Genomic DNA, 26908 nt, shown 5'->3' on the forward strand with positions numbered 1-26908 from the left:
CTCATGACTTTCATCTGATTCCTCGTTGTCTCAAGTTTTTTCTCTTCCAAGGATTTCCTGTTATGAATATTCGGGCTTGTACAGGTAGGGCTGAATTGCTGCCATAGTTCCTGAATACTGAAGAAGCATAGATTCAACAGCAAGGTAAATAAAAAAGGTTTTGTTTGTATATAGTAAAGAAAAGAGGTTTCCTATTAACATTAAACGTTAAAAAAAGACAATGGAAGAAACAGCCATTTTACAAAAACACTTTGTGAAAAGACAAGATAAATAGGCTCAAACTTTAAAAGTTTGCAAGGACATTTGTCCATAATATAATAAATTAAAAGCAACTACTGAGTTAATGAATTTTAGGCAGTACAAGTACCAGGTTTCAGTATGTCATACTTGGCAGATAGCTGAACAGAGCAGAGACAAGTCACGGATGCTCAAAATGAAATGCGCTGACACCAAGGAAAAATAAACTCCAATGTTGTGTGATCAGAAAGGGTTTGCTTACACTTGTCAAGGAACGAGACATCTTGCCATTTCCATGGAGAAATGTCAATAGATTGCACACTGAGGACGTTGACATGCGACGTGCATTGGCATTGTGAAAAGGGGCATGAGCATCTTGTGATGTCAGCTTGAGGGGTGGGTGACCTGAATTAGTGCCGCAAACCTAGGGTGATGGATCAACGGATAAGATTATCACAAGATGGCGGTACCCGACCTGTCATTTTCACATGTGATAAAGTGAGAAAAATTCAAGTAAATTGCACATCGATGTGTGCTCTAAAATACATGCCCGATAGGCTGGGCCAATACAATTTCTGTCCGAACTACCCATTTAAGATGTCCAATAAGTTAAACGTTAAATGTTATGAACTAAAATGGTGCGCAAATAAAACTATATATAAAATAAGATGTTGGCTCAATGGAAGCACTAAAAGGCAGCAACCATTGGAGATGGTCTGAAACCTCTCTGCTAGGTGCTAATGGTTTGATTGTCATAAGGATGGCCCCCATGTCATGTGAGATCCGTCAGTGGCATGTGTTGTCTAAGAGGTGGATTGCATTGTGCTAATATTGTTCTCACGCACACTATTGTAAGTCAAATTGCGGCAACATACTCATATGGAATCATATTTGAACATGCTGCAAAGAGCACAGTACTACATTAGGATTCTGCAGCATCTAGCATCTTGAAATATACAAAGTTGCATCATTCAGGTTAGCGATTCCTATCCAGCAGAATGTGAAGCTGAAGTGGACCTAATGTTTGATGTACCAATTCTACATTGCTGTAGTCATCCCAGTAAGCTATGAACATAATTGCGCTTTATATGTTAGAACACTGTAGCACCTTAGTAGTGGGACACATAAGGCCATTGTCAAAGGGATGTAAAACGAATCACATTTTGTTGAGGTATGGCATGTCAGTAAAGCTTGCACTTATTAACCACAAAAGAAATGGTTAGTCAAAAGGTCCATTTTATCCTAAATACTTATCATGGATCAGTCTTCTTTATTACCATACATTTTTTTTTATTCCTACTCTCTGATTTTTTCAGACATCAATATGGGTGACTTCGCCCCCCTGAAAATGTCCCTGCCAACCAAGGTCTGAAATATGTTGCAGTTGTGTGATGTACAATACAAGATAATAAATGAGCTTTACTAAAATGAAAATGTTTCATGCTCTGTACAAAATTCACAGAATGTACACATCTGTATTAATTTTGTTTGTCATTTGTATTTTGTTTACTTTGACTGTAACTGTCACACTTGTGTACTAGTTGCGTTTGTATTGCAAGTTTTCATTTTACACTGGCGGTCCTAAGATGTATTTTACTATTTTATTAAACGAGAAGTATCAAAAACTGTTTTCAAGAAAAGAGTGATTGTTTGACCAACCCTTTCTTTTGTGTTCAACATGTGTAGGCTGTATTGACATGCATACCTCAAACAATTGTGATTCATCACTCTCCTATAAAAAGGGGCCTTGTGTAGCCCAGCATTATCATTCCCTGGTATTCCCTTGTCATTTTGGTTTATCCAGGTTCCCCTCCTTTTGTGCCTTTATACCATGAACAGAATCCAGGAATGCCTCTTTATTCGCAAATTTACCTCGTATAGTTTGCTATCTATTACAGCATGGTGGTGTACACCCACAGACGAGTATAATTAAGCATCAAGCTCAGTAAGTGCTGTAAGGTGTTCTATACCAAGTGTGATGGTTTACCAGGTATTGTCCCTTCTCCCCAGGGGGGTGCCCTTCCCTATGAGGCTGTGGAGGAGAGGCTGCTATCAAATAATCCCCCTAGGTGTGGTAAAACGAGGGAGGACTACATACACAGAGACTCCCCCCATAGGGACAAGGGCTCCCATCTGGTTAAAGACCTCCCTAAACCCTTGCCCCAAGTAATCTTACCATTGTTGACTCCTCCTCTTTCCTCCCTAGAGGATACTACTGTGTGTTATTGTAAATGTACTAATGTCTCAGATGTACAGTGTAATAGTACTGGAAAGAAGAAGATGAAATGAGTGATGCCAATTACTCCCTGGTTAAAGCTAGACCATACTGAGAAGAAGAAGCCCCAAGAAGGCCTGAAGATCACTACAATGCAATCAATGAAATACTTGGACCGTCCTCTGGGGAGGAAACCAGCTTCAGAATATAAAGAGAGAGAAAGAATTAGAGAAAGGAGTACGCCAGAGCACCAAGACAAGCTGCAGAGGTTAGTCCTCAGTAAAGAGGATGCCACATTGAGGTTGGCAGGGCACTTTGAAGGAGCCTGGAGTGTTGAGGCAACCAGCAGTTGGAAGAGGGTCATCAGTTGCATGACTTCACTGAGGTGGTCCGTTTGGTCCACCAGAACTGAAGGACCAAGCACTCAGCAGACCCAGCACAGAGCCCTGGACAGGGGATAAGCAGAAGAAGCAGCAGCCAAGCTGAGCAGCAGAGTATGAGACCCCATGAAGGGCTGTCGATGTGGTTACTCCAAGAGAAGGGTCATGGGGGCCACAGTAGACCCGGTAACGGTGTGTAGGGAAGAATCAAGAAACACTCTGGAGTAATCTCCCTCATCATAGTAGCGAGACCCAGCGAACCAAGAGTCAAGAGGCACCAGGGAGTAGTCTCCATTGTCACATTAGTAATACCCAGAGAAACAAAAGTCAAGAAGTACTGGGGAGTAATCTCCTGCGTCACAGTAGTGATACCAGTAAAGAAATGGATACAAGTAATTTAGTTGATGAAGCATTAACAACCAGGAAAAGGGTGACATTGTTGTTTAAAAGCTCATGGAAAGAACTAAAGCAACTTTGTAGGGCTTATGAGAAGAAGTGGTAAGAACCAGTTTAAGGAACTTTTCCAAGCAGACCAGGTGAAGGGAGTCTTTCTCCTCATCCTGAGACAATTGGTAAATCAGACCCTATTGCAAGAGACTGCTGTTGAAGCAACCGGAGAGTGGAATACGTCACCTGGACAAAGGAGTAATTCTTCTGGTGTTTAAAGAGGAACATTATTGAACATTGTATTATTTACTGTTGTAGTGGCAGGGATAGAGTAGTTGATTCGGGACAGAGGATGGTTTATAGATTTTTGGTTGACTTAGATCCTGACGAGCAATCGAGTGATTCTAGGTTTAGGCAGGAAGCCCCCCCCCCCCTCTAGAAGTCAGGAGAGATAGGTTTGTTACCTTAATCAATACAAGTTTGTAACCAAAAATGAAAACCTCATCAGCCTCCTTACTCCAATGTGCCAGAAAAGGCAGACTGCACTTCGGAGTCTGATTTGGTGACCAGGAAAAAGTTCTCGGTGTCGGGGAGTCCATTGGATGAAGAGGGGTTGAGGGTGGGTGTAGGGTTCCCAAAAAAGTGCACTACAAGTTGAGTCCTTCCCATGCATACCCACTAGGGAGGCATCGGTCCTGCATCACAAAAGAGTGAGTCTTGGAGACCAGGTAGGTGACATCTGGTCAGCATTCCTTGTGTAAAATCATATCAAATATACATACCACACAAGCACAACTTTGCACACTGGTAGCGAGGAGACAGATTCCAGTTTGCATTCAGGCTTTGCAATGCATTGGGCTCATTACATGTAGGCATTCCCTCTAGCACTTTGCTTTACTGTGCAAAGTTTGTGGGTCAATGCTCTATTCACATTTGTCATCCATTTGATTTTTGACAGTCTTGGTGGAACTACCGCATGCCATTTTCTATGAACCGTAAAAAATAAATATAGAACTGTTAAAGGTTCTGCAGAAGGTGTGTGCTTTCTAGGGAATATAATGTCAAGGCAGCTTGACTTGACCCTAGATGACTTCCAGATAGATGCTATAGTTTTATTGAATGCCTTTAGCCCAGGCACAGGCTTGTGCAAGGTCACTTTTCATAAGTGTTATTTAGCATTTCTTTTTCATTCACATTTTCATTCCATTTATGAATACCCCTTACTTCTATGTGATATCATTTAGTCCATCTAACTGCATTTTTTGTATACTGTCTCATGTTGCTTACTCTTTTGTCTATGCTTTATGCTTTAATCTCTTACCTGTAGTATCCATCCATCGGACCCCCTTCATACCAACCATCCGTTTCTATATTAAAACTTTCTGACATCTGACATCTGGCCTCCTTAACACCTCTGAGCTACTTTGTTCCTTCCTCCCATTCTCCTCTCCTCTACAACACCTGTCACATCTTCTTTTGACACATTATCCCCTTAGATTGTCTACACAGTCTTTACTCTCACCATTTCACTTACCAAGCCTCTCTAGTATCTCCCCTCTATGTGTAACCTTTCCTACACATTTTTTACATTTGATGTTACATCTATACTATAACCCACCTTCTTCTTTCGTCACCCCGTTATCAGGAACTTGATTTGTCTTTATTTTATTATTTTATTTAATTGTTTATAGTACAAACATAGATCTTGAGCAGTGGAGCACTTCACAATGTGTGGAAGTCAGCAGTGTTTTTTTTGGAGAGTAGTACAGTACTGTTGGCAGAAGGGTGAAAACATGTGGAGGTTATGATGAAAATCCATGTTTTTAGTGCTTTGGGACATACCTAAAATCACTTAATATTGATTACCTCAACCATTGCAATATATGACTACAATGAACATATGCAGATGAGACTTGCCAGGAGCTGCATGATAAAATGAAGCTACACCATATCACATCGCAAAACAGAAAGTCTGGCAGGTCACCACTACATACAGGATGGTCACATTCTGCAGTATTTCTCAATGATAGTACTGAAAGAGGACCTCTCATGACTCAGAGAAGAAGGTGGGAGAACAAATACTTGAAGATGCTCAACTAAAAACAGAGCTATGCACATATTTATAGAATTTATGATACATAGGAGCTAATTTTGCTACAGGGCCTAAATTGGCAGTGGGGAGCCTTTACATGTAGACATAAATTTATGCAGCTACATCTAGCAAATTCTTGTCATTTGCACGGTTGAGTGCAAATATGCATTGCAAAAGGTGGCGTACCCACATCTATGCCACCTTTTGCCCTGTATATTTGCACTCGATCGTACAAATGAGGAAATGCTACCGGCATCGGTCTCAACATCTGACAAACTGGCTTGTCACCTACTCCAAATGCAATACTGTCTCTCTATCTGCTCCAAGAAGAGGGCCCACATCCAGGCCCATATCTCTGGAGCTTCTAGCAAAACGGCTAAACTGTTCAAAATCTGCATGTAACTAAACAATCCACCTGCAGTCTCTACCTCACCTCTTCTCTCTCAGGCCCTCTGTCCTGCACTGGACACCCATTTCACCTCTGAAACATGGGTCATAATCTGACCCCTCTCTCTTCTTCCCCTTCCTCCTTTTCTCCCCCTGTCCACCTGCCTCCCTTTGCCTCTCTTCCACCCGCACCCACTCACCTTTCACAACAGATGAGATCTCTAGAGGAGTCCGCTCTATGAAGGTCTCATCCAAACAGATGTCGCTGACTTGTGCAACCACTCCCTAGCATCTGGCTCTTTCCTTTCTTCTCTCAAGCATTCCCTTGTGTGCCCCTTCCTAAAAAAAGCCTTGTGCCGATCCCTCATGTCCGGCCAACTACCTTCCTATCTGTACTACTCTCTTCCTTGAAAAGCTCCTGTAGAAATCGGTCTTTCCCCAACTGACCCAGCTCACTGGTTGTTTACATGACCATCAATCTGGATTCCGAGCATCCACAGGCACAGAAACTGCTATCCTGAACACCCATGAAGAACTGCTACCAAATCTTGGCTCTAACTGCTGTTCTCATTCTCTGTGACATCTCTTCTGCCTTTGACATGGTCAACTATGCTATCCTCATAAAGTGGCTCCAAGATACTCTTGGTTTCTCAGACCGGGCACTGGACTGGTTGACCATCTTCCTCACTGACCATGCTTTGCAGGTGCTCCTGGGCTCCTTCTCCTTCTCCATCACTCCACCACTCTCTCTACATGTGATGTTGTCCGGGGCTCTATCCTCCCACCTTGGCTTTTCAACATCTGCCTTGCACCTCTTGCTCACCTGATCTCTGCCTTCTCGTCTCATTTCCAGTGTTAGACAGATGACACACAACTCTTCTTCAAGCTCTCCTCTTCCTCCTCCTATTCCTCCTCTACCATCCCTGGCTGCCTTTCTGCTATTCAGTCTTGGTGCACCTATCATGATCTCTGTCTTAATACCAGTAAGACCAAGATCCTTCCTATCAGGACACCTACTCTCCGTTTCCCTCCAGCACTCTGTCCGGCTTCTATTGGCTCACCTCCCTCTCCTTCCACTGACACCAGAAATCTTGGGGTCATCGTCAACTCCTCTCTCTCCTTTACTCCTCACATCTTGGACCTTGCCAAAAAGGCCCACTTTCAAATTCACCTCCTTAAAGGCATTCTCGCTTTCCTCACCTTCCGCCAGATGCTCAATGTCTCTAGAGCTCTGGTCCTCTCCAGGCTAGATTGCTGTAACAGCATCTTCCTCAACCGTCCTCAACAACGAATCCAGAATAAGCTGCAAGACTTCTCCTTGGCCTCAAGCCCTGAGACCATATCTCTCCAGCTCTAGATTCTCTCCAATGGTTCCCAGTTGTTGCAAGGATGAAATGCAAGACGCATTGCATCATCCGCAAGGTTGTCTGGGGCCTGGGACCACACTACCTGCAACTCTCTCTTACTAGATACTCTCCTTCCAGATCACTTCAATCTTCATGCTCCAACTCTCTGCTGATCAAACGATTCTCCAAGCAGAGAGCAGGGGTAGATCTCTCTCCTCAGCTGGCCCCCTCCTATGCAACAGTCTCCCTCTCTCTCTGTCTTGAACCTGACCACCTCAAGTTCCACAAACAACTCAAAATCTTTCCCTTCTCCTCCTCCTCCCCTCTCCCCCTCCCCTGCTAACAATCCCCTCTGTCACTTAGATTGGCTGCCTGGTCCCTCAAGAGTCAAATAGGGTCCTGGATGTCTGCCTAATCACCCCAACCAACTACCCTGCACTACCCTCTGGGCCCACACCCGCCTGTCAAGTGGTTTACCTCCGCCCTGCCCTTACCTGTTTGGGCGGTAGACCTCCCTCTTCGCCTGGGATGTCTCTGCACTTGCACTTACCTGTTGCCTCCCCAATGGGCCCTCTGGCACTTCCTCCACTAGTGGACCCTAGTAGCACTTACCACCACCCCCTTTTTTCCTTTTTTTACCACTGCATTTGCACGCATTGAATGTCACAAGGCCTAGTAAGAGCGCTGTTCTTTTCAATGTATTCATTTTCATTGTGTATTTGCTCCCTTTTTCCCTTCCCTTGTGCCGCTTTGAAACACTGGGCCTCATTGCGGGTCCGGTAGTTATCCTGCTGCTGCTACCGGCGGGTTGCTGCTGGACCCGCAAGTATTTTACCAGCGCCTGACTCCCTGGTGCCACCGGGAGATTACAACTCCGGCGGCCCGGGAAGTCAGACACCAGTAAAATGTAAGTCCCCATTCCCATAGAGTCCCTCTGCCTGCACAGGGGCCACGGCAGGCAGACTCAGAATTTGCTCCTCCAGAAACAAGGGTGCCAGTGAGCTTACGGGTACCCTTGTTTCTGGACCGGCAAACTCTGAATGAGGCCCCAAGACCTTCTTTCATTCCATCTCTGGAGATTACCAATTTCTTATGTTTGTCTAAAATCTTTTCACCCGTCACCCTTGCTCTCCACCTATTCTCTTTTCTATTCCTCTTCAAACAACCGTCTGGAGACTGGCTGGAGAACCCTGGCAGGAGCAATATATGCCACACTTTTGACAAGCTACAGTGCTTTAAGACAACTATGCTGGGCACTGACACAGCTTCTAAGTTAAGTAATGTAACATAACATAACTATAGCCAACGTAATTTTGAGGAACATCAACATTACCAAAAGACAACCTCTCATAAAACCTAATGGGTGAGGACTCACCATTGCTAACTCTGACAATGTTACCTGCCTGTCCCTTAGGGTGATACAAGTGGATGGGCTTCACCATTCACTATGGGATGTGGGACAGGAGGGTATGTGATCTCATGACACCCCACAACATTGGGGGCCATGGGCCGGCGACAGCCACAGTATTGCAAATTCTGCTGCTGGCCCTCTAAATCTAACCCTAGACATGCAGGAGATAATTTCTGTGCCTGAATCCTGGGCACAGCCATGAAAATTGGCAAGAAAGGAAGGGGAAGAAAGGTTACTGAATTGAATGAACATCAGGAGCTGGTTCCCATGGCTACGTCAGTCCATGGGCAAACTGTGCTTCAGTTGCTGGCTCTGCCAGTGGTCGCGGTCAGTATCCACAAATACACACTTATGCACATACACAAGGAAAAATCAAAGATTGCGAAACATCAACTTGAAGGTTTGTTCTGTGGCAATACAGACATCTACGAACAGCAACAATAACACCCAATGCTTACTGACCAACCAATTGAAAGCCCAAAGCAATCACCCACCACAGGTGACACCAATATTGCATGTCCCAGCCCTGAGAGTGTGTTCTGAAACCTCTAAACGTTCAGGAGGGAGCGTGAGAAGTCTTAGGTGCAGTGTTTGGGGTGGAGGAGAGACAAGGTGGAAAGAGAAGGAGGTACACGAGAGGAGCTGCAGAGATAGGTGATGGTGAGGTGTCATAAAAGGAGGAGGTGTGGAGACAACTGAAGGTGCAGACGGAAATGACATTGGGGAGATCTGAAGGTGCAGGAGCTGGAGGAGGTAAAGAGAGAGCAGAAGAGTCAGAAGGATGAGCAGTAGTGGAAAGATCTGAACGTGTTGTAGGTGAAGTAGGGGAAAAGAGTACTGAAGGTGGAGGAGGAAGAGGGGGAGAGGTGAGAGCTGTGGGTGCATGAGGTGGAGGGGAGGAAGGGAAAGCCATGGAATGTGGAGGTCTGGAGACATCCGAGGTGCAGTGGGGGCGCAGGGACAGACAACAGAGAGCTGGAAGAGGTCACAGGGATGAACGACCTGAGTGAGCAGAAAGAGAATGAGGCACAGACATGGTGAGGTGACAGAAGGTAAGAGCAAAGAAGGTGGAGCAACAGAATAATAAGGAGGAGGAACAAGCACAAATGTTGGAATATGACATCATCAATGAAGTCACCAAGGAGGTAGAAAAATCATAGAGCAAAACTGTAGGATGAGATACAGACAGACACAGAGGAGGGGAAACACCCACATAACCATCAGAGGTCTGAGTAAGTTTACCCCAGAGAATGCAGCAGTGAAGGTGCATAGTAGAAGCAGGGTAAGGGGAGTGAAAGTGAAGGAAGGAGAGAGAGAAGGAAGGAACGAGGCCAAAGCACCGAGGCTTGGTGAGAGAAGGAGAGAAAAGGGTAGCTTGATTGTTTGGTATGTCCTGGTTTGACCACTCAGGATTAGAGCAATCCCCATCACCCAATCCACAGGAACCTTTCTTTGACTGGTACAGAGAAGGAGGGCCAACTGCTGGGGATGGTTCGGAATGGCTCCAAGTTGTCTTCTCAGGAAAAGAAGGGGAGAAGCAAAACCGATAATTGGCCGCAGATGAGTCACTGACAAAAACCTCCAGGGGGATCCTGAAGGAGGGGCAGTGTTATGTGACAAAATCCTTTCCTGCCCCCTAGTGTGGGTGTGAGTTTGTGTGTGTGTGAGAAAGAGAGAGAGAGAGTGAGTCTGTGTGTGTGTCAGTGTGTCTGTGTGCTTTTGCTTGGGAGCTTTTGGAGGGCTACACTGAGGCTCTGGATTCACCACCTGAAACATGATTGAAATCTGGGAACAGAATGGAGAGGTTCCCCTGTCCCCTCCAACAGCACCTGGGTCTAGTGGCAGGAGATACAACTTCCTGTGCTAGCCCTTAAATCTCACCTAGATACGCAGGATACACGCTTTGCAGCCTGCTTCTTGGAAGAACCAAGCACATCAATAAGGAAGGACTAGGAAAACAAGAATAACACAATGGATGCAAATGAGGAGCCAAGATACAGTTGCGGCATCCATAATCACCCCCTCACTCTCTGTAATGCCTCATAAATGTACCCTAATGGGCATGTGTGGGAATAAAGACTCCAAGCCGGTGCACCGTCCTATTTAAGGCTCAGCCCATGGGGGGGGGGACAGGAAGGACAGACAGCAGGAGTGTGAAAACACCAGATGCTTCACTGCCAACCAATCCCAGAACAATCACCTGCCATGGGTACAGCCTATGGAGCAGGGGCCAGCTCAGAGGGAGGGTTATACATCCTATAAAAGCATGTGAGGGAGAGGAGTGATTGTAGATGATTGGAGTAGCAGACAGGGAACACAGAGAGAATGGAAGTGCATAAAGTGGAGGTGCAGCAAGACTGAAGGTTCCCGGGGAAGGAAGAAATGTGAGGAGAGCTGAAGGTGCAAGAGATAAAAGGTGTAAGAAGATGTCTGAAGGTGCAGGAGGTGGAAGAGGAGAAGACAGGGGTGAAGATTCAAGGACAGGAGAGAAATGAAATTGCAGACTTTGGAGGCGAGAATGAGAGAAGGGCAAGGTGATGGTCCAGAAGGTGAAGGTGCAGCTAGAACTGAGAGAGTAGAGGAAGTGGAGGGGGAGGGGATGATGTGGACCTGAGGGGGCAGAGGCAGTTTGCGGCACAGGAAATGCTGCGGTGACAGAATCTTGCAGTAGGGGAGGTGCAACAATAGAAGAGCAATGATAAGGAATGAGGAGAGTGGTCGGAGGAGAAAAGATCAAGTGAGAGACTAAGAAAGTAGAGAAAGCACAGTACTGGGAACGAGAAAGAGCTAAAATTGTGAAGAAGATACATAAGCCATTGGGGGAGGCGAACACAAAGGCTGTTGGGAGAAGCCCAATCCCACGTTAACCCCATAGAATACATCGGTGAAGATGTGGAAGAGAAGGGGGGAAAGGGGAATGAACGAGGGAAGAATCAGAAAGTACAAGACCAACGCACTGAATCCATGGAAGCAGGGAACAGGAAGAAGTAGAGGTTACATTTCCCTGCAAGAAAGCGCCAGGCTGTAAGACAACATTCAACGACAAGCTGTTTCAAAGGAGTGCCAGAAAGAATGAGTTTATGGTGAAGAGCAGGGAGGCTCGTCAACAAACGGTCAGAGGTAAGAGGCCTGGGTGAGCAGCAGAGATGCAGTGTAGCATAGCAAATCCCTTGAATACATAATATGTCTAACATGCGTAGCATGGATATAAGTCGAAACTTCAATCAATGGAAAATGAACCCGTTTTAATAGAAAACATTACTACATGCATTTTAATGAAGAGACATAAACTAATTCGTACTGAGAATAAACAAAAATGTTCACCTTGATAATGGCAAGCGGACTAGTACGTGAGGACTTAGTCCACTAAACTGTGCATACAAACAACCACTCAATTAACTTTCGCTGAAATAAAATACATGCGCACCTCATTCAACAGTGCAACCACTAGCACTCGACACTAGAGTGCGCTAAAGACACGCGATAAAGGTGCAAATGCTATCAAAAGGCGAAACATTGCAAATACAAAAGGCAAATGCAAATAGTCGACTCAAGTAAAGCGAGCAGGAGAGCATGAATGTAGGGTGGGATGGCATTGACAGGATTAACCCCCTGCGACAAGGAAGCACCTTAGCAGTTGACCATGCTCCGAGACTTTGCTACATCATAGTCTTAAGATTCAACAGACGTGTATAAACCATTTGAAAGATGGTTCTCAAATCAGGGCTGCAGGGGTAGTAGAGATCCCGCTTTTGGCGAATCCTTTCATCGTGAGCCCAGCAGCTGTCAATGACGCTGGGGAGAGACCGTTAGAGACTACTATAGATAATGCAGTCGAATAATGCCATGTCTTATAGCCAGATGCATCACCCACTCGTAAACTTGCTCAACTGGTTTTCTTGTGTGTCATCTCTGTCCACCCTGAGCAGATGGAGCGATATGTGGGGATCTCTGTTGCCGGAAGGAGAAACCCAAGGTCCCTTCCCACCAAGCAGTTTCCTTCAGGCCAGGACTCATCGTTACACCCAGAAGGGAAACTGGACATTCTTCATTTTGTATTCCATTGTATCATACATAAATATGGAATTAATTGGCACTCCAAACCACAGGGAAGCAGAGAGTAGTCGTCCGGATTTTTGCTAATTTGATATCTGGCTTGTGAGGAAATCTCCTGTACTCTGACCATCTTTTTTGATGTGCAGTGCCAAAATAAATCTTTCTTTTTAAAATATTTACAAATGTTTCTGGTTGTGTTTTGTCATACGTCCTTGCAACACATTTCACACCATGAGATCTGGAACACAACTGTTCAAACCCCCTAGTGGGTGGGCACATAAGACATCAACAATTGCATCCTTAGATGTCTACGTTCATGTGGTTAGAATCCAAAATTGACCTTTGCGGGACAACTGAAGACTACAGATGGTGCACATATCTCACAAATGATCTCCACATGAAGAAGAATGAAAAGAGGGCTGCCCCAGATCATAACAGCACAAACATGCTCAAGCTGGACGCCCCCTTGTGGCTTGCTGGGATGTGCATGCAGCGTCCCAGCCAGCAGGGGAGTTGCTAGGTCTGGAAAAGACCCGGGGCTAAGTTGATGTCAGAACTGTTGGGACTGGGGGCTAGCTAGTCTTTTGGCTGTAGCTCCTGAGATTCTATCCGGGGCTACAACCAAAAGATCAGGGGCTATAGCCCCTTTAGCCCCCCCCTAGCAACGCCCCTGCCAGCCAGGCAAAAAGGTCCAAGTTGAGAAATACCTATTAGCACGTATCATCATGCGAGCAGAGTGAGTTGTGTGGGGCAGTATGCGCATGTATTGTTTTTAGTTAGGTTTGACACATATTGGATACCCACCGAGAGCAACACAAACAGAGCAATACATTTATTAATGTTGAACAGGTTATAGATAGGGCAGTGCAGTATAGGCCGTGTGTTCAGAAGTAATATGCAAAGTTATGTTTTCAGTGTGAAGTTAGACGAGTGCCCGAATAGGTGGCATATTTAGTCAGAAAGGTATCGTGGTAGGAGCGAGGTCAGCGTGTAACATGGCAAAAGTGTCACCACATTGGAAGTTAAGGCCTAAAACACAATGAACAGAATAGAGGGTAGGCCTTGATGTGGAGCTGCAGTTTTGTTTAGCTCAGGCCCAAAACAAATACCTTTTCTGTTCCCCAGGAGAGAAGTCGAGGTCAGAGGCACCCATGTTGCGCAGAAAAGTGCTAATTGTATCCAGCTGCATGGTCTGAATGTGGTGGAGACGAAATGTTAGTTGAAAGAAGAGCAGGAAGGGATGTACCCTATGAAGGACAGATTCATGAGAATAGGGCATAAGGTTCTGTGATGCCAATGGGCCAGGCGAAGATTTATAGCACTACTGTCCCCACCCAAGAGCGGTCACACCATTTGAATTACAATCACACGTATAACAAAAACCAATAACAAAAACAATAAACCCCTGAAATTCAGACTCACGAACGGTTCCCTGGTCGGGTCATTATTGGGCACCTGGTAAGATAAGGGGGGGGGGGGCCTGTCTGGAATGTTCTGTTTTTTGGGATAGGAGGAGCAGACATGATGCCAATACATTTAGTACAAAGTCTGAGGTACAGCTTGTGTGCACTGCAGTGTCTGGTATAATGAGAATGCCTATTGTCTTATCAAAGCAGAGTTGGCCTCGCCAGTTTACTTTGAACATGTCAGGATCAGAGCAGTGCACATCACGTGATGTCTCGATTTATTAGTGTATCAATAAGTGGAAGTGACCAATCTCATACCTAGATTTGGTAGTGATGATGTAGTGGGCTACATGTCAAGGGGAATGGGTTTAGCTAAGGAGTAGCCAAACGGTCAAGGGAATATAGGGGGATATTAGCATGTTCTATAGGTGGTAGAAAAGTAGGGTGATGGGATAACATTGTAACTTACGTATTCAGATGTTGTAGTTTTTCACTGTATAATCTGTGATTTCTTGATGTTTGATGAGTTCTGTGTCAGTTTGGTTCTACTGGACAGTCTGAGACCTTTTTGCATGTAAAAAACCTTGTTTTCCCTTGAAAAGAGGTGCAGTGATTATTTGGCCTTTTGGATTATTTTTATCTTTCGTTGTTTGGGTTGCTGTTTCTTTGACAGGCTCTAGTCTGAAACTTGACACTTACATTGACTGCATCAGAAAATATGTATGATCCGACATGTTAAAAAGCAACAGATAATTAAACAAACCTTACCCTCAAGAGAGAAAGGCAATAGGAAAACTCCAAACCAAGAAATTATAATAAAACTAGGAGACAAAGTTGGTGCTGTTGTGGTCAATAATGACATACATTACTCACTGTAATCGTATTTCTGATGCTTATATCCGGTAGACCCCCTTTTGGCGCTGCCGTTTCAGCGCGGGCCGTTTCGGCGCAACCACTTCACCGCAGCGCCCTATTTAGTGCACCCATTTTGGCGTAGGAGTCTTTCTGGCGCGGGCGATTTGGCGCGAGGGACGTTTGGACTTGGCTGACATTGCAGCCACATCTAAACTCCCTCAGACCAAATACAAAAGCATAATTAATGCAGCACGTTGACAGGTACTGTTAACGAGTTGCATTTGAAAAGAATTGTGGGTGTCGTGGGTTTAGACTGTGTTCTCCCTCTTTCTCTCCCTTTATCGCCAAGACGTCCTAAACGTGAAGATGGTGATCGTCTATTACAGGGAGGAGTAGGAGGTCCAGGCCTTGATTGCTTTTGATTGGCATGGGCAATCAGGAATCGGATTATTGATGTTACTGCTGGTAACCAGCATTTTCACTAATACGAAAGCACCACCTACAATGTAAACTTTCAAAGAGACGTTGGGCGCAGTTATTCTCCTGTCTTTATTGTGTATTCTGGATTCATTATGGTAACTTTTTCAGAGTGCCAAAACCTTTGCCTTTTGTATATCTGCAGTTTAAAGTGAGGGGATTGTGTTTAGCACCCTGAAGCGTCCGTTTGGCATCTAGCAGAGCGCACACCATGAATGCAGTGACCTACAATGCTGTAAAATTACACATTGGGGGCTATGCAGGGTTACAGCACTGCACAGCACTGCTAGTGTACTTCACGCACACGAACACAAGAAGGAGGTTTGGAGTGAATACCAGTTCAGAGCAGCACTTAATGCAGGCTAGCTACTTTTTGCAGGCATAAAGAGGATGCGTGTGCCCCGGGCACATATCGTTAAATCCAGACACATCGTTTGCCGGACACATCTCCAAATACTAACATATTTTGATTCTAAAAAAAATTCGGAGAGATGCATATTCAGAACCCCATTATTTTGTTAAACGGAAATCATATTAGTACCGCCTTTTGATTTATATTGGCCTAACCCTAGTCGCTCTATGAAGAAAACCACATTGCAACGTTCCGATTTTGTATCGACTTCGCCACCATTTTAGAATCATTCACCATTTTGATTTCTGTTCGTATGATTCTCTGTTCTAAAATGGTGGACTGTGTTTCTAACTTGCAACCAAGCTTCCCGACCTTTGAGTTCTGTTAATGGTTAGACTGTCCGAGGGCCGACTGTTTAGACTAGGTAATGAGACCTTGTACTGTGTATGAACTGTTGTCCCAGTATTGTCAACGCTAACAAGCCTCATCCGCGAATACACTTCAGCGACAATGATGTGCAAACGCCAAGCGTGGACACAGGCTGATGTCATGGCCCTTGCCCTTGGCCCTCACTGTCAAGTCAGCCTTCCAGTTAGTGCCAGGTCAACGGCCTTAAAATCTCATCCAAGGCTCTCTTGGAGTCAGTCCTGGCGCCTCTGGCGCCAGGCTCATAACCATCATGAAGACCAACATTAGAATGGGACTATTTACTTGGGACTATTTAACTTGGGGGGGGTTCATCCAACATGGAGGCACACACATAGCTCAGTTACAAGGAACTGAGCTATGTGGTCTAGTCTTTTGGGTGTGGCAGGCCTGGGACTACTTTACCTGGACTACTTTGGGCGTGGCAGGCCTGGGGCTATTTTAACTGGACTACTTTACCTGAGACTATTTAAACCACACCCAAACAGCAGAACATGCTTTGCGTTATTCTGCTGTGGGCAGCGTAATGCTCACCGTGTCCAGTTCTTTGATGCCAGTTTACCTGAAACCAAGGACGTGCAGAGAGAGAAAGAACACTACGAAATTTACCTGGAACAGTATACTGTCTTCAATCCATCGTCGACTTCAGTTCCACTCATCTGAAGGTACGAACTCCATCATCCGGCAACGCATGCATCCTGGAATACCATAACCTGGAAAGAGGAGAAAGAAAGACAGCATTAGTAAGCGTTTGCTCACGTTTCCTTCCGAATGAAGAAAGCCACACAATTCTTACCTGGGTAGTCATCTCCTGGTCAGTATCATTGCTGGAACATTACAGCGCTCAGTGAGGAACATCGCAACGTGCAAGGAGAGAAAAGACACAGGTTAGCAATATAAAAGGTGAAACAGCGCCGTGCATCATGCATTACTCACCGGACAGCATCGCGCACACTGCGCTTTCGCCTACCGGCCCATGCTTATCTTCAAGCTGCATGACAACTCCAAAATACCTTTCCAAACCTAAAAGGAAAGAAGCAAGACATTATTATTCGAACTAAGAGGAACATAAGAACTGCATATAAAGACTGTAAAGCAGCAGACCTACGGAGTCGCAGCAGGCCTGGATTCCCACAGGGGGGGCTTGCACCAGTGAAGTAACTTGGTCGCTGTTCGCCCCCCCACATCTACGCGCCCCTGCCACGAGGAGCAGGACGGAGAATCCACCTTCTACAATTTTAAGGTGAGGAGAGGGCACAAGGGTGAGGAAGGAGTTGAGGCCAAGGGAGGTGAGAAAACATAAAGACAATCTGGTATTGAATCTAGCTCTCCAATATTGCAGACCCATCTTTAACCAGAGGCCTTACCAAGGGACTGGGAGAGGGCTCGAGAGTGCAAATCATCCAACCAGGGCTGGGTGGCATCCCCGTGGATACCAGGTGAGCGTAACAGCTGAACTACATTGTGAAGGGATATAGACTAAGGCTTACTGCGGGATCCAAGAATATACATCGCCATTGTAACTTGATGGAAATGCAAACTCATGTAATCCTTTTGCATATTATTGTATAAGCTGTATGTGAACTCGGCACAAACTCTAGACCATAGATTATTAACATGTAGAGGGTCTGGACAATATTGCCAAAACTGTATAAAAACCCAAATGTTTAGATGTTCAGCACTCTCTCTCCTCTCTTTGACGGTCTGGTACTCATTGCGGGGTGTTGAGAGCCAGATAGCTATCTGTGTTTCTTTATAAATGCGCAGAATAAAGATCTGGGAATCTTTATAGCCCGTGTTTGGTGTATTTCCTTTTGTGGTACTCAGCCTCGATATTTCCTTGTTTTTACAGATGGAGTCTGAATATGGACCCTCAAGATTGATGCCATCTCGTTGAAGTGTTGACTCGGCTATCGGACTGGGATCAGACGGTGAGAAACGGGGCCCCTTCTTGGATGAGATGCGACACCTCAACAGTACTGCACAACCCGATCCCTGGACGGTGAGCTCGAGGTCCGAGACGGCATCTTGACGAGGGTCCATATATCGAGGCGGGCAGTTTTGCCAAAATTACCAACCACAAGGGTCCTTTGTTGTCCTTAGTAATCCGATCGGACCTCCCTTAGTCCTTTGATCAGGTGAGTCGTGCCCCGATTCCTAAGTATGCTGATATTTGATTTGGCGCATTGTCCTCGCAAGCACAATTATTGACCAGGTAACACCCGAAATCTGACATGCCTGAGAAATTGTCTGCCTGTTTCAGGGCATTATTCCGCAGAGACAGACATCTTTGGAATTTGGCCGTCCGGCACCACAGGAGTGGTCACCAGCATATACTATGTACTGTAAGTACGGCATTGGTAGTATAGTGTTTAATGATATTTGGCACAGACAAACTCGACATGCTTCCGAACTTCAGTGGCCAATCAATCCATGGTAGCTTTGAGATTTCTCGCATAGAATTTTTAGAATCTATATTGTTAAAGAAAAAAGCTAGACCTGCAGCATTTGATATATTGCAAAATTGGAAAAAAGAAGCTATGCATCAAATTAACAGTAGAGAGAAACATGCGCGCCGAAATATTTCAAATGCCGAGAAAGCGTTATTGTATGATCAACAAAAACAGTCAGAGTCAGTTAGGAACATGGACAGGGCTTTTCAACTAAAGATATTCATGCATCAGATGAATTAATTGACAAGCTTCTAAATGAACGAAGGCCTGGTGCCACTGCGCCACCTCTGTATGTACATATTCCTGTTGCTTTACCTCTTCCTGCTGTTGTTCCTCCTCCTGTAGCAATTCCTGCTCCTCCCATCGTTTCTCCTGTTGCTCCTCTTCCTCCAGTTATTGCTCCTCCTCCTATTGTTGCTCCTCCACCTGTACCTCCACCTTTGCCGACTGCCATAGGTTTGGTAGATTTGTCTCTTCCACCAGTAATAGCACCTTCGTTCCCTATTGTACAAGATTTGTCTACTCTTTCTCTCCCACGTGGTTCTGTTCCGCGTATAATTGATAAGGGAGTGGAATCAAAGATTGTAACTCGTAATACAGTGTCTAAAGAAAGAAAGCGAGATCTGAATGCATGGGCTAGACAGTGCATGGAGAAAGGTGAACAATCTGATGTTCTTGCTAGACTCTCTAATCTAGAAAGTTTTCCTGAGAAAAATGTTTTTATTGAAGGACTGGGAATTCATTTATCTGTTATGTGGAACAGACGGAATGATGTAGATCTCCCACAAGGGTTGAGGGATCTGAATGTTTTAGCTTATTCAAGAGATACTGCGGTGAAAGTATATGAGCACGTCGCGAGGGTTTTTGAGTATAAAAGGGAGTTAGAAAAGTTACGGAATGAGGAAATAGATGGTGATAGTTTGGGCGCTATTTTTGTACAGAAACGGTTCCTTCCTCATAGTATGTCGATGAGTGAAGAAACGCAAATTTGCACGAGAGATGCACTTAGATGGATTTCAGACATGTCGATATCTCCCATAGAAGTACATGACACGTATAGTCAGTATACGCCAGAAATGCAGAAGAAAGTGATACAGGTTATGGTAGAATACCTGCAGGATGAATATATAAAAAGAAAGATTTGTTGTCCCACAGAATTATTGAATATCTATAAGAGAGCTTTTTCGCCTGATACTCCTTCAGCTGCTTTAGCGCTCGATTTAGCTCTGTTACTCAGTAAGCGTTCGGAGTTGCCTACTTCTCAGTTGACTATGAGAGAGGTTCCTCTGACATTTGTCCCTAAAGTTGAGGTTCCGGCTAATGCCGCTACAGGTGTAGCCGCCTATGACATTGATGCTCATTATGTATCAAAGTTTGTTCACTTCCCGTTCTCAAGCCAGGAGGTGAATACCATCAGACAATCCATCCCAGATATTAGGAAGAATCCGACAGGGTTCTATAAAGAGATAGACTCTGTCTTGCAGTCGTCAGTATTCACTTTGGGTGACATAGATTTGCTATTTCCTGTGCTCCTACCTGCAGATTTGTGGAAACAGATTAGGACAGTAGACAATATACCAGGGTTAGGTGACACATGGGATAATTTGGCTAGACAAGATAGAGATAGACCAGCTGGTTAGAGACCACCGCAGGTAATACTGACTTTGCCTTATAAAATAGTGATGAAATTGAAAGCCTTAATTCCTGATAGAAGGATTGTTTGGGACAAACTTACTGCTTGTATCCAAGGAAAGTCTGAGGGTGCTACCGAATTCTTTAATCGGGTTGAACAAGTATTTTCAGATTTCAGTGGACAAGATTTAAGCACAGAGTCTGGAAAACGAATATTTGTAGACAGATTTGTGTGTGGATTGTTACCTGACATCCAGTTGCAAATTATGACTTCTGAGAGTCTCAGTCTGAAGTGTTGCATATGGCTCAGTATTAACAAAACCGAGTCAATAATGAGAACGAAAGAATTGAGAAGACAAAGGAAGAATTGAAAACTAAGGTTTTGTTGCAACAGACTTTTAGAGGTCCTAGAGGGGGTAGTACACAGTTTAGGGGACAGTATGTTCCACAAGGTAATGTGCCATTGGATCCTGTACATGTGAACCAATGTGCTTATTGCAGACAAGAGGGTCACTGGCGAGCACAATGCCCGATCCTCTAGCAGAGGTTGAATAACACATTTGGTATCATGGGTAGATGATGCAGAGGACGCCCTGGGGCAGGGCGTCCTCGTAGAAGCCAGTTTTCTCAGAATTCACAGTCTTTTGCGCAAGACACTCAGTCACTGAGTATGGATAATAGAAAAACTTTTGATCATCCTTCTACTGTTTATCTCTCTGAAGACCTTCCCTTTGATGATATATTGTTTTGCTAGGATTGCCCAAAGCAGGGTTTGGAACCTACGTCTATTCCCGTTAATCAGAAAAGGTCCCTACGTTGAGATGATAGTGGGAAATAGGAAACAGCTATTTTTGATAGATACAGGAGCACAGAAATGTTCCATTGACCATTCACGGGTTACAGACATTCCACTCTCAGGGCAAACCAATGTTTCTGTAGGGTTTTCTGGTACGCCAGTGGTTAGTCCGGTTTCTTTGCCGGAACCGATTTCACTGGGTCCATTCATGGATCATTGTCCATTTCTTTTGACATCAAACTGTGGTGAGAATTTGTTGGGATTGAATCTGTTGAAGGAATTTAATGTGGTAATTCATTGTTCTTCGGATGGAGTGCGTTTGACGATTTCACCACAGCAATTTTCTGCCTCACAGTTTCTGACTAGACCTTTGCCACTAGAATTTAGTGACGTTCCGGAGTGTTTATGGGCGATTGATGACAATGATGTCGGTGTTTTACAAATTGAGCCTATTAAAATAGTCTTTAACCCAGGAATAAAGTTGCCACGTATTCCTCAGTATAAGATTTCGATTGATGGTGAGCAAGCTTTAAAGTGTATAGTTTCCAATTTTGTACACTGTGGGGTAATTGAAGAAATTGCAGGTAGTTTGTGCACTAGTCCAATTTTACCGGTGTATAAGAAAGGAGATAATGCAATTCCTTTTCATTTTATTATCGATTTACGCGCTATCAACAAGATTGTTGCTCCACAATTTCCTATTGTGCCTGATGTAACAATGATTTTAACGATGATCCCAGCTTCTGCTACTCATTTTAGTGTCGTAGATCTTAAGAATGCTTTCTTTAGCATTCCTATACACAAAGATAGAAGATACCTGTTCGCATTCACCCTCGGGGGATGCTTGTTTACATTCACCCGTGCGCCACAGGGGTACACAGAAAGTCTGAGCATTTACAGTAGGGCTTTGAAAGAACAGCTTGATACACTCGAGTTGCCTGCTACTTGTAAATTGCTTCAGTATGTTGACAACCTTCTTTTAGCTGCAGATTCAGAAAGTGCTTGCAAGGAGGGCACTGTATTGTTGCTCATTCGCCTAGCAAAGCATGGTGCTTCACTGAAAAAGCTTCAATATTGTTGACAGGAGTTCGCCTATTTAGGCTATCTCCTGCAAAGGACGGAAGAAGATTGACGCCTCAATGGATTAAAATCATTTCTGGCATGTCTGTCCCAAATACACAGAAGAAAGTCAGAGCCTTGATAGGAATGGCTTCTTACTGTAGGCAGTGGATCCCAAACTTTTCGCTAGTGATCAAACCAATGTTGACTTTGACAAAGAAGGGCATTTCTTTGCCATTGCCATGGAACTTGGAACACCAGAAAGCTTTTGATCTGCTCAAGACTGCATTGTGTTCAGCACCAGTTTTGGCCACATCAAATTATGAAATGGCCTTCGAGTTGTATGTGCGTGAATGTGATGGATGTGCTTTGGCTGTGTTAACGTAGGAACGTGGGGGGAAGAATTGGCCGTGAAGTTACTTTTCCTACACCCTTTATCCTGTTGCATGCGCTTTGCTGAGATGTCTGAGAGCTGTCGCTGCTGCTGCTGCGTCTGTAAAACAGAGCCAGGGTATGGTCCTAGGCCATGCTTTAACCTTGTTTGTACCTCACTCTGTAGACGTTCTATTAAATAGAACGCAAACACAACATCTCACTTCCGCACGATTAACAAGACACAAATTGATCTTGTTTGTACCGCATATTAATATTAAGAGGTGTTGTTTACTGAATCCGGCTGAATTATTACCTCTCCCACAAGATACTGCTTGCAGTGACGAAATGTCACATAACTGCCTTTATACCACAGAACAAGAAACTAAAGGCAGGATTGATTTGAAAGATACACCTTTGAACGATCCACAAGGGGAGCTGTTTTGTGATGGCTCCTGTTTCAAACTTCCGCATGGTACATCCACTGCTGCTTATGCCATCACTACACTAAGCACGATTGTGGAAACCAAAAGAATTTCTCATAACTCCGGGCAGGCCTCAGAGGTTATTGCATTGACTCGAGCTTGTGAACTTTCCGAAGGGCTTAGGGTAAACATATATACTGATAGTCAGTATGCTTTTGGGGTAGTTCACAACTTCGGTAGACTTTGGACAGAACAAGGTTTCTTGACCTCACATGGAACGAAGATCCAATATGGCACCTTGATAGTTCAGCTACTCTCAGTGCTTGCACTTCCCACTCAGCTAGCAATCATGAAGTGCACAGCACATCAGAAAATCATAATGATGTAAGAAAAGGGAATGCTTTCTCTGAACAGATAGCCAAACAGACTGCTACTGATCTCTATTCAGATATGTACAGTACAAGGGAAGACATTGTGCTGTACCATAGATGAAGGAATTGATTCTATAAAGAATATCCCAGCCGATGCCACTCTAGAAGAAACTAAGCAATGGGCTGAGGGCTTGGCGAGGTTGGATGATGATGGGTGTTGGGTGGATATCTTGTAAGGAAAATGGATGCTGCCAGACGCGTACATCACTATGGTGGTTTCAATGGCTCATGGTCCCACTCACATATGCGCTAAGAAAATGTGCAAAATGTTAGAAACTGTCTGGGTAAATATTAACATCCCGAAAACTGCTGAGCGTTTTATCCAGAGTTGCATGGTCTGTCTACAGCACAATATGGGGAAGGGCACATCGACACCAAGGGGTAGTTTTGGTCCACCTTCTGTCCCTTTCGAAGTAATTCACTTTGACTTTATTGAAATGGAGCATTGCAACAATTTGAAATACGTCCTGGTTGTTATTTGCGCTTTTAGTAAATGGGTTAAAGCCTTTCCTGTAAAAGATGCAACAGCAATGACAGCGGTGAAAGCCATGCTTAAGGAATATTTTCCTAGGTTTGGTTTGCCAAGGTCATCTGGTCAGACAATGGTGCACATTTTATCGCCGCTGTAATTCTACAGATATGTGCGGGATTACAGATCGATAAATGGCCCCTTTCGGCCAGACATGCTCAGATTGCTGGATTGGTAGAGAGGCACAATGGAAACTTGAAGAACAAGCTCACTAAGACGTGTGCCGGCACCAATTTGAAATGGCCGGACGCCTTACCGAGAGTGTTACTCTCGATGCGAACAACCTCACAGACTAGGACTGCGCTCTCCCCATATGAGGTGGTGATGGGGAGGCCAGCTAACATTTGGAATCTTCCTAAACCTAGGGCGTTGAGGGATATTGAACATGTACTTGTTTCTGAGTATTGTGAACGGTTGACTAAAAATCTGTATTTGATTCATCAACAGGTGCGAGAAGCCCTCCCAGCTAAATATGAAGGGCCAGGTCATAGCATCCGACCTGGAGAGTGGGTGCTAACCAAAGCATTTGAGAGAGCATCCTGTCTCGCACCGAGGTGGGGAGGGCCCTACCATGTCCGCCTGGCCACACAGACTGCTATACGAGTAACTGAAAAGAAACACTGGATACACGCTTCGCACGTCAAAAGGATACCTTTCCCTTTGCCACATGACGAAGAAGATAAGGAGAAACTTACTTGCTCTGCTCCCAGTGATCATTCAGCATGGAGCAGTACTGAGAGTGCTTCGGAGACACTCCCTGAGCCCATGGAGCCTGGGGAAACAGCTGCTTCATCTCAACACTCTCCTGCAGATCCTTTTGCATCTTTGTCTGGTTCTGCTGCAAATGCATCACTTCCATCATGAAGCAACAACGCACTGTTCACAGATCACACTGTACCAGGAGTCACAAGGTACAATCTGCGTCCACGAAGCTAGACTTACTGCACGGTTCGGCTGTGCCCACAAGGAAAATAATCACAGGCCTTGTCCTTCGCCCCATCTTTTGCATCTGAAGGAAAGTAGGTGGCTGGGGATAGGGAAAGACTAAAAAAACACGTGATCAGGAGATCAACAGCAAATGGAATGGGGAGTTTTCGTTTCAAAGGAACAATGCCTGTTATCACCCCTACTGGAACAAACAAGTGACTGTGTGGCCAACAATGACAATGTACGATCAAATACATGGGGCCTCATTACGAGTATGGAGGCAGCCATGGAGCTATTAGCTCCATGGCTGCCTCCATATCGGGCTCCATTACCGGGTTCCTGCAATGGGGAATTACCGGGTCACTCTGACATAGGTGGACCCGGTAAGTCCTCCTTGCAGGAACCCATCCCCATGCCCATTTGAGCCCCCATAGGACTCAATGGGAATGGGGAGGGAGGTAACAACGGGCACATTACGAGTGTGCCGTTGTTGCCTCCCTCTTCCCCTCGCAGGACCCGGAAAAGACGTATGGTTTAACCAGACGTCTGATCCAGGTCCCGCAATGGGAAGCTCATAATTGGCGCTCCCGGAATGAAGGGGGCCGGACCCGTACCGCTCCCTTCATTATGGGAGCGCCAGCCTTATAATGAGGCCCATGGTCTTTCAGGAAGTATTATTTTCTTGTAATTGCATTAACCGGTTTCACAATATTAGTTTCCTTAGGATTTTGGTATATGGAAGAAGTACGCCCACTTGAAACATTCTTGCCTACTGAGAATATTCCTACTGTGTCTACACCTTTCGGGCACCTGCACACTCTATCTCCTAGAGACTCTCAACATAGACAAAGCTATCATAATAATACATTACTTCTTATAATGTATGCAACTCATGCCATTTTGAATAAGACAGACTGTTAGGTTTACTCGCATTTACCGCAACATGGGGAAAAGGGGTTGGGCTGGTATATTCATCCTTTAAGTACTGCATCTTATGCTTCTCTACAGGCACTATTCTTTGGCCAATGGCATGATAGCATCTCGGGGAACTTCGATGGAACGAATTTGAACAAATTTGAAAGGCGAGACCTAATGCCTCTGGGATGCTCACTCTTTGCAAATAGGAGCAAGCTTAATGTTGCTTCTATTAGGCCTTCTGATAGGCTGTGCCGATCTTTTCAATCTCTGATTTCTTTCAAGATGGTTCCTATAGGCAATAGGGATGCCAGGCCACCTTCTTACACGGTTAACCATAGCCCCACCTCAGTTTCTTTCTGCATACAAAGGAATGGTACTCAGTCAAGGGGTGATTTCAAAGGTTCTACCAGTGTTGCAGACTTGACCAGTGAGGACAGACCTTTGTATGTAGGCGAACATGTCTACTTCATTTGCGGTAATGAAGCTTTTCCATGGCTACCTAGGGATTGGCAGGGAACTGGTTATTTGGGGATTCTGCTGCCAGGGGTATTTATAGCTGATACCAGTGAAATCTCTAGGGCTCGTCCGAGGCGGGACGAGAATGATGATACTCCTCCACAAATTCTGGGTGACGTAGCAAAATCTTTTGTACCTTTTTGGGGGCAAATTATGAATTCTGAGGATATCAGGAGACTATCGAGAGTACTGGAGAAAACCATCAACCGAACCACTGACATACTGTATTACATGACTCTGGAGCAAAAGGCAATCAGATTAGTGGCGCTACAAAACAGGATGGTATTAGACATCATCTTGGCTGAGCGTGGTGGAGTATGCAAATTAGTGGGGTCCGCTTGCTGTGTTTTCGTACCAGATTCCTCCCCAACCATCTTTAAGGCAATACAAAATCTGCACTTCCTAAGTTCAGAAGTGCATGTTCCGGAGGGAAATTGGGATCTTAGTGCTTGGTTCTGGGACTTCTTACGATCTTGGGGATGGAAGCTTCTCTCAGTCTTATAGATTATTCTGGGTATTCTGTTGTTCTGTTGTTGCTGTATACAATGTCTTCCTTCCATATGTTCAATGTTAGGGGGATGTTGTGCACAGACTACGGGAACGTTAGGGCCAAAGGTACACGCACCGGAAAGAATGACCAACAAATTAGTTTTGAAGGAAATTTCCGCCACAGATCTTATGGCAATTGATGATTGTGATTCAGGTTGTATGGACATTGAGACGTGGAGTTACTTGTAAAGCGACTAGTTTTAGTTTAGCACTTGGCTAAGGCCAAAAGGAGGGATTGTTAAACGGAAATCATATTAGTACCTCCTTTTGATTT

Source organism: Ambystoma mexicanum, chromosome 6p, assembly GCF_040938575.1.
Source record: "Ambystoma mexicanum isolate Mex_15411 chromosome 6p, UKY_AmexF1_1, whole genome shotgun sequence".
In the NCBI taxonomy this organism is placed as follows: Eukaryota; Metazoa; Chordata; class Amphibia; order Caudata; family Ambystomatidae; genus Ambystoma; species Ambystoma mexicanum.